The sequence below is a fragment of the Neomonachus schauinslandi genome, chromosome 6, assembly GCF_002201575.2.
Source record: "Neomonachus schauinslandi chromosome 6, ASM220157v2, whole genome shotgun sequence".
Lineage (NCBI taxonomy): Eukaryota > Metazoa > Chordata > Mammalia > Carnivora > Phocidae > Neomonachus > Neomonachus schauinslandi.
The window spans coordinates 69,920,503-69,928,922 of NC_058408.1; the positions used below are offsets into that span (position 1 = coordinate 69,920,503).

Below are 8,420 nucleotides of genomic sequence, written 5' to 3' on the forward strand. Positions count from 1 at the left end.
ATGTCGACATCCATCTCTCTAAAAGCTGGGTATTTGTCCCATAGCCTCTTGGATAACTTCTAACTAAAGAATGCTACTAAATCTTGCCAATATTTTTAAGGAGTTTCTCTGATTTTTCAAGGTCACTTTATACTGATTGTATATCTTGAAGGAATGAACAACTCTATATACTTAAGAGCTAAAAGGAAATTTACCAGTGGACATCGTTATTCCTTTCATGAATTACAGATGAAACAATGACGTTTTAAAAAGTCACATCTATGTAACTTTCAGAAGTATCCATTCATGACACTAATGAAGCATGGTTGTGATATAACTGAAAAACCACAAAATAGTGAGGGTGCTTGCATACTCTGCAGATTTATTTTACAAAAACAAAAATAAAAGTAGTACATTTTCCCATAGTTATGATACAGTAGTTCACAAGTTACTTTATTTGTAAACTTTATTTTGTGATCTTTATTTGAGCAATATAAGTAGTCTTAATCAGAGTGACAGCTTGACTTAAATTGGTATGCAATAACTAATTTAATAAATAGTTTTAGAAGAGAAGGGAATGAAAAAATAGGAACTTCAAATATGACGTAAGGTGGATTTAAAAATGTATGCAATTAATGGGAGTCTCTGCATTAGCCAGTTGAGTCAGTAAAATTACCTTAGATCATGAGGGTTCATAAACCATCAGAGAATCAAGTGAATACTGAACAAGGAGTCAAAAATAAACCCTCAAAATTAATTTCTTTCTATAAGAAATATCTGGTCAGATAATATAGACAATACCCTTTATTTTTCTCTCCTTAAAATGATGGAGTTTACACAGCTGTCCCTTCAGTTTAAAATATTTCATTCCCCACCCCCCGGTGTGACTCCCTCCTGCATGGTTGTTCTCTGCAGGGGTGTTTATCTCTGTCCGTCTTCTGTCCCACCTCAGAGCGTGCCACCACCCCAGGGAGGAGCTGCTGGATGTGGACATGAGACCTAGAACTATCTTTGTGGTTGTGAACAAGGGCTGACAAAGATGACCACCTTAAGGTGGATGATGATGAAATGAGCACCAGTTATCTTTAAGAACGTTCAGTTTAGGGGCTGGTGCAGAGGATGGATTGCACATTGTTGAAGGAGAAGCAAAATTACCATGGCTATCCAATTAAAGTCACACTGGCAACTTTGAAAATGTCTGTCCAGCCAGCGGTTTCTCTGGGGGGTTTGAAATAACACCACCTGTGGACTTACAGTGGAAATGTGGCTCAGGGCCTGTGCATCCTGGTGGAGGGCGGGAGATGTGCAGTCAGAAGATGAAGAAGAAGAGGATGTGAACTCCTTAGTATGTCTGGAATGTGCTGCCCATGGAAGTGGTAGCAGGTTTCCACAGAAAGAAGCAAAACTTGCTGCTGATGAAGATGAAGAAGAAGAGGAAGAAGAAGATGATGATGATGGTGAGGAGGAAGCTGAAGACAAGCCTCCAGTAAAGAAATCTATACGAGATACTCCAGCCAAAAGTGCACAAAAATTAAACCAGAATGGAGAAGGCTCAAAACCATCAACACCGAGATCAAAAGGTCAGGAATCCTTCAAAAAACAGGAAAAGTCTCCCAAAACACTGAAAGGACCTAATTCTGTAGAAGACATTAAAGCGAAAATGCAAACAAGTATAGAAAAAGGTGGTTCCCTTCCCAAAGTGAAAGTCCATCAATTAGGTGAAGAATTGCTTCCGGATGCCTGACCAGGAGGCTCTGCAGTATCTCTGGCGGGGAGGACGAAGTCTCTTTAACAAAGTAGTTTGTTAAAGTTTTCCATCTATTTAATTTCTGTAACGTATCCGATTGTCCTTTTAATAATACAGACTGAGAACTTTGCCTGCCACGTCTGATAATTGTCCAGGTTCCATTGCCAAGAACGTATTGTCCAGAATGCCTGTTTGGTTTTTAAAGACAGAGCTCCATGCTTTTCTTGGTTTCAGGTATGTGTGGACTGTTAGGATAGGACATAGTAGTGGTGGTCAGACAAATGGAAATGCTGGGCAGACAAAAATATATGTGTGAAATAAACTCCGTATCTTAATAAAGTACAAAGAAATTCATTTAAAAGTTTAAAATATTAACACTACTATCCCAAATTAGCTTCATGTTTCTCTGTTCAAAAACTATAAACTAAATATATGTTTTCTAAGAAACATCCCAAATAGCATGAGTCCTCCTCGACCAATTAGGGAACAAGTCATAAATTTAAGTCAATTTTAGCCAATCTTTAATCCAATGTATTGGGCTGGGAAGATGTACCTTCTTTCTGTTCAGTCATGCTTTCCATTTCTTGGATTCTTTATGGTCTGTTTCTTTCCTTTTTTTAAAAAAAAGATTACCTATTCACTGTCACATTCCTTCCAACTCAACATGGGGATCTACATTTTCTCCTCAAAACCCATGGTTCTCTCTGACAATATCACCATCACCTGGGAACTTGTTAGAAATGCAGATGGTTGGGTGCCTGGGTGGCTCAGTTGGTTGAGCGACTGCCTTCGGCTCAGGTCATGATCCCGGAGTCCCTGGATCGAGTCCCGCGTCGGGCTCCCTGCTCGGCAGGGAGTCTGCTTCTCCCTCTCCCACTCCCTGTTTGTGTTCCCTCTCTCGCTGTGTCTTTCTCTGTCAAATAAATAAATAAAATCTTAAAAAAAAAAAAAAAAAGAAAAGAAATGCAGATGGTTAGCACAGAACCATTTAGTCAGAAAATCTGGAGGCGGAGCTCAAATTGGGTTTTTTTATATTCCCAGGAATGACCTTTTCCCTCTTGTCCACTTAACAAATTCTTACCTTTTTTTTTTTTTTTTTTTATGATTTGGTTCAGATCCTACCCATTCATAACATAACTGGAACTTCTTCCTCTGGAGGAGAATTTTTATCCTAGTGATGTATTTATCCCTAGGGCCAGGCACAGTCCCCAAGCACAGGACAATCAATTAATCCATAGGGTTAAAACTTTATTATGCTGTGAATTACCCGCAAAGACACAAAAGTATGAACGAATGCAATAATTCAGGTAAGTGCAAAGAGTATCTCATGTTTTAAGCCCCTGAGTTCAGGGTCACCGGGTAGGGCAAACGTGAGGTGGATCAGACGGTGTTGGTGCTTGGCCTGAAGCCTCCGGGGAGATTTTAGGCAGCGCAGAATGCTATGCTGGGATCTCATGGCAGGGCTGAGGTGGGGAAGAACCAGCAGCAGCTGAAGAATCTGACGGGTTTGTATGTAAGCGCGGGGGCCTTGCAGGCAAAGAGATTTGTTTACATCCTTCCGTCTTCCCTCAGTCGTGGGGAAGCCTGCTGAGTAGCGGCCGCTGTCCTCTGGCTTATGTTCCAATACTTATAAATGTAGGGGAGGGAGATTTACCAAAGGAAGGCAGAAACAGCAAGAGAGAAATTATTTCTGAGAACATGGAGGGTCAGTCTGGGACACCGAAGATCAGTTGACATGTGTAAGAATTACAGAGACGAAAATACCATGACCATCTCTGAGCATGACAGAAAATACCGGTCAGGAGAAAGAAGTTTGAACATGAGAGCAGGTGGTGTGCAAACTGACGTCCCAGGTGCCTTTATCTTGACTCATCACCTCCCATCTCTGGGAACGGGCCTGGCTGGTTTCAGTGTCAGGAGTAACACTGGGGAAACAATGGAGTAGAGGCTCTGAATTAGAAAACAATAGTAACTGAAGCATGCATGGAGAAGAAGTCATTTTTTAAATTTTTTTATTTATTTTACTTTATTTTTCAAGATTGTATTTATTTATTTGAGAGGGAGAGAGTGTATGAGTAGGGGGAGGGGCAGAGGCAGAGGAAGAAGCAGACTCCCGCTGAGCAGGGAGCCTGACACGGGACTGGATCCCAGGACCCTGGGATCATGACCTGAGCCGAAGGCAGACGCTTCACTGATTGAGCCACCCAGGTGCCCTGGTTGTGTTTTAAAAATTGACATATTCGTGATGTGCTATTACAGACAGAGACATGTGGAATGCATCTGATGTTTATAAAACTCAGAAAATACCACATACACACTCCTTCCAGTAAGACTTATCAGAACAGCATGGCCAAAATAGTGATTGCCTATTTAATTGCCTCAATCACGAGAGAATCTTAATGCAACTCGTGTCTGATGTAAGGCTTGAAGAGGTCTGATGAAGTGTCTACTCAGTTAACTGTGACACCATGGAACCGATGGAGAATGATGCCAACATATTTATTTTTCATTTTTCATTTAGCAGCAGAATGTAAAAATGGTTTTTGACAGTGTACATATGAATGATCAGTCCAGTGAGCCATGTGTAACAGCATCATAATGATGCCTTGTGTTTCACAGTGTCTTTCAAATGGATTTCCTATGGTGACATCATTACCTCCAGCTTGAAGATCAGAGGGACCTGCACAAACACAGATCTTGGGACGCGGCTGGAACATTGATCGCTTTAGTGTTTTTGAAGCCTAAGTTCCTACAGCTTGTCCTCAAGCTTGTCTTAGCTTCCTTTTCTTGCTGCTGGCATGTTCCTCTTATTTCTGAGCTGGAAAGGCCAGGAAACCCGTCTGCACCCCTTAGCATCTGCACTACACTGCCAGCTGCCCACGGAGGGGAGCTCCCCTCCTCTGTGCTCCCGCTGATTGTAGGAGCATCTCACGGTGCTCCTTAGTGTGAGATCACCTTTCATCCTTTCTGGTCCCATAACAGAAATAAAGGAAATAAACATAGAAAATAAAAATCAACGATGAGGATGATGATAATAGTCTAGAATGGGGTAGGAGCTTTAAAAATGATTCCCCTGTTTGGACATTACAGCACCCCAGCACATAGGTACAGTTTGGGGTGGATATAAGGAACTGCGTCTCAGAAGGATTAAGTAACTTTTCTAAGATCAAACAGTAAGTGGCAGAGCCAAGATTTAAACAATGTCTGTCAAAAGCTAAAGATCCTCTCCCACTGTTTCAAAGAATTGACTACACGGGATCACGATTCCCTTTTCCAAATTTGCTTGTCAAACGTTTCATGTAACGTAATGACTTACAACTCCATTCATGAACAGTATCCGTGTCTTACCCAGTTGATCTTTCAGTGTAGGCTTTGAATGCTCACTTTTTCTCTCTTTGGATATACTTCATGCTACCCAGAATATTTCACTTGACTCAGATTTGGTTTCCATTTTTTAAAAAAAAGGAACTTTCTTAGAAGGCAGCATTTTTGACCAAGAAAAGTGAAAGGAGACATGCTGAGTGGGTGTGGAGGACCATTTCTGCTCAAGGTGCAAGGGGTTGGGTAAACATTTGTGATCTTGGGGGGGAAGCAGTCTCCGTTTCTCTAATGCACCCATTACCATTTCCTGAAAGCAGAAAGGGCCTGTGTTAATAGCTAACATCACAGTATTATTGCAATGCTGTCCTGGCTTCTCCCCGGGATGTCACAATGCACTTTTATTTACCCTTAAAAATGTGTCTATTCCAGTATGTCCTCAGTACCATATCTCTTGTCTCTCAAAAAGAGGAAACACTGGCCAACCCTCTGATTTGGATTGTCTGCATCTTGCTCTCTCTTCCTGAAACTTTTTATTTATAATTTCTCTCCTCCAAAACTCGTTCCCATTTATAGATTTCCCTGCTGAACATTTTCTCCGTTCCTCCTCAGTCTCTCTCTCTCTTCCTCCCCACTCTCTTATTGTCATGGATAAAAAGGCTGCCATGGCTCAGAATATGGTCATCTTTGCTAAATAGAGTCATATCAGAATGATGTGTATGAAGAGAATATTTAGTTCAAGAATAAAGTAACAGCTTTTCTCCATCGCTTCAAGTTTTGTGTGATAATAGATTAATTTTTGATTTAAATAATACTAAGAGGGAGGGAGATTTTTATCAAGATGAAGTCAGGTTTTAGGTGATTGAGAAACCCTGCCCTGCTGAGTCTAAGAGCCAGAGAGACGCGTTGTATTTTAGCCCCTTAATTTCCTCCGTGTGTCTGTCATACTTATATCATTTTCCTAAAGGTCTTTCTACTGACAGGAGATTGGAACAATTTTAGTGACATCGGATGATGAAGATTCAATTTTCCATTTTCCATCAGACGTTTCAGTGTTTGTTCTACAATAAAATTTAGCAGGGAGAAAGGGTGTAATAAACAAGTTATCTTGATTTGCCTCGATGGGATGTAATAGTGTCCTAAGGGATTTATGTTCTTATATTATTCCCCTCCAGGAAGGGAACCAGCTTTTGAAAAGAATCACATATTCTTTTTAATCTATAACTGGAATCTATAAGGTTTATTTCTTCAATTTGGACTCAAGAAATAGAAGTTTGAGATAGAAAGTATTGGATCATTATACTTACGGGTGGTTTGTTGAATACACACACAAACACACACACACATTTGGTGTTTTGCCCAATTGAAAATTAAATATCTTAAGTTTTATCACTTTACCAGCATCTGCTATATAGTCAACATGTCATTAAATCAAATACCCACAAGACACAGGCAATACTTTGGCTGTAGATGACAAGTCTGAGGATATGTCTGTGAAAAGGCACAGCTCAGGGGGACACTTAGAGCTAATCTTGCATATCCTCAGAATTCAGGTAAGTCTGAGCACGTGTGGGGGGGGGGGCCCGAGGGATCTAGCTATAAGAAGTTTATGGGAAGCAGTTTATCTATATGGAAGAAAAAGCACATTAGCGAGATCAAATGATAACGATTCCACGTAACAGGAAAAGCAACAACGTATGGACTACACAGCTGGCCCTCGTACTAAGGACCTTCCACCCAGCGCCTCTGAGGAGAGGCAATGGTGAGACCACCCTGCAGCCCAGCTGCCAAGGTCCTGGTGCTGAGCAAGGGCTGAGTTCCTCTTGGGAGGGAGGGCCCTGCTGCTGTTGTCTCCCAGATACTCATTAAGTGGGTTCCATAATGTGTCCAGAGCTTCAGCTGATCTCTAATGCAGTGTGTTTCTCTGTCCAGGCTCTTATGTCCATTGGTTAGATACTCTGGAAACCTGAGGTAGAGAGAAATCTCTAGATGAATGCTGTTGGCGTGAGTGTTGGCATGAGATCGAAGGTCTTCACATCCTGGGAAGGCTTTTCCAAGTCTTTCAACTTGACTCTTCCCCACTTTCCTTGTCTCCAGTGTTCTAATCTTTCTTCATCCATGAACCAACCAGCCAACCTAGTCATGGTTCCTGTGAGGCGGACTATATTCCTACCTTGGGTATTCTCTCTACACAAAATGGGTGAAATAGTGTCCATTGGGATGATGCTTCTCCCTCTGCCGATCTCAGGACCACTCCTGATTTTGGCTTCAGTGTGGCCCTTCTCCTATATTAGCTTGCATGCTCTACTGAACAATGCAGCTAGTAAGCAAGCTTTGCCTTTCTCCTCCTCCAGGAGCAAGTCATAAGGCAACTCAGAGTGGGCATAAGTTTGAGCTGAGGAAGAAACCACCATGGGACAATAGTGGATAACAGGGAGGTAGCCTACCCATGAAGCTTATTTGTGTCCTCTCATTCTGTTTGTGCCTGATCTGAAATGTACCATCTCCACCTCATGACAGATGTCTGCTGGGCCACCCTACCTTTGACTTGCTGGCTTTCACAGAAAGTGGATTATGAAAGACCAGTTATGCTCACATGGTCACTTGATATGTTGAGGGATGTCAGACTCTCCATTATTCCCAGGTTCATAGATCTTGGGAGCTATTTTTTTTTTATCATGTACTAGTATGTGCTGCTAATGTCCAAAACTAGGTCCATTAGCCTAGAGTTCTTTGTGGTTTTCATGCTGGGGATGCCAGGGTATTTTCCAACCGCATAGAGACCTCTGATGTCCATAATGTTGCGTTGTTCCAATGACAGGGCTGCTTGAATTGCCACTGAGACCTCAGAGCCCTTTCAGATTCTGAATCCCACTCAAAATGGATGGTCTTTCAAGTCTCTTAGTCGGCTCAGGCTATGATAGCAAAATTCCATAGACTGGGTCTATGTCAAACAGCAGACATTTATTTCTCACAGTCCTGGAGGCTGCCAAAAATCTTTTCGGGATTATTTATTAGTCTTGAATTTCCTGCTTATTTGTATTGTCAGTTGTTTGCAAAGATTTTTATTATCATGATCAAATTAACATAATAAATGTATGATGCATGAAACTGAGCTTGATCTTTGGAGTTCATTGTCTAGGGTTCAATTTCCTTGACAAATTAAACAGATGTTATCATTTTTATTTCATATAATTTGTTGTAAGGAAGCAGAATTAAGTCAGTTGAACTTATGCCAGGGCAATACATTGTTTTAAATTATTTATTTGAGCAAATTATTTATTTGAAATCAAAATTGATATAAGTAAATTTGCATCAGTAATAGCACAAGATTTATCATTCTCTATAAAAGCCATATCTCAGCATCTTCTGGACA

At 41.1% G+C, this 8,420-nt stretch overlaps 1 pseudogene; it reads left to right on the forward strand.

Moving 5' to 3' along the window:
- The first annotated feature begins 579 nt into the window (after positions 1-579).
- Positions 580-1,787, forward strand: LOC110571372 (annotated as a pseudogene).
- The last annotated feature ends 6,633 nt before the right edge of the window (positions 1,788-8,420 follow it).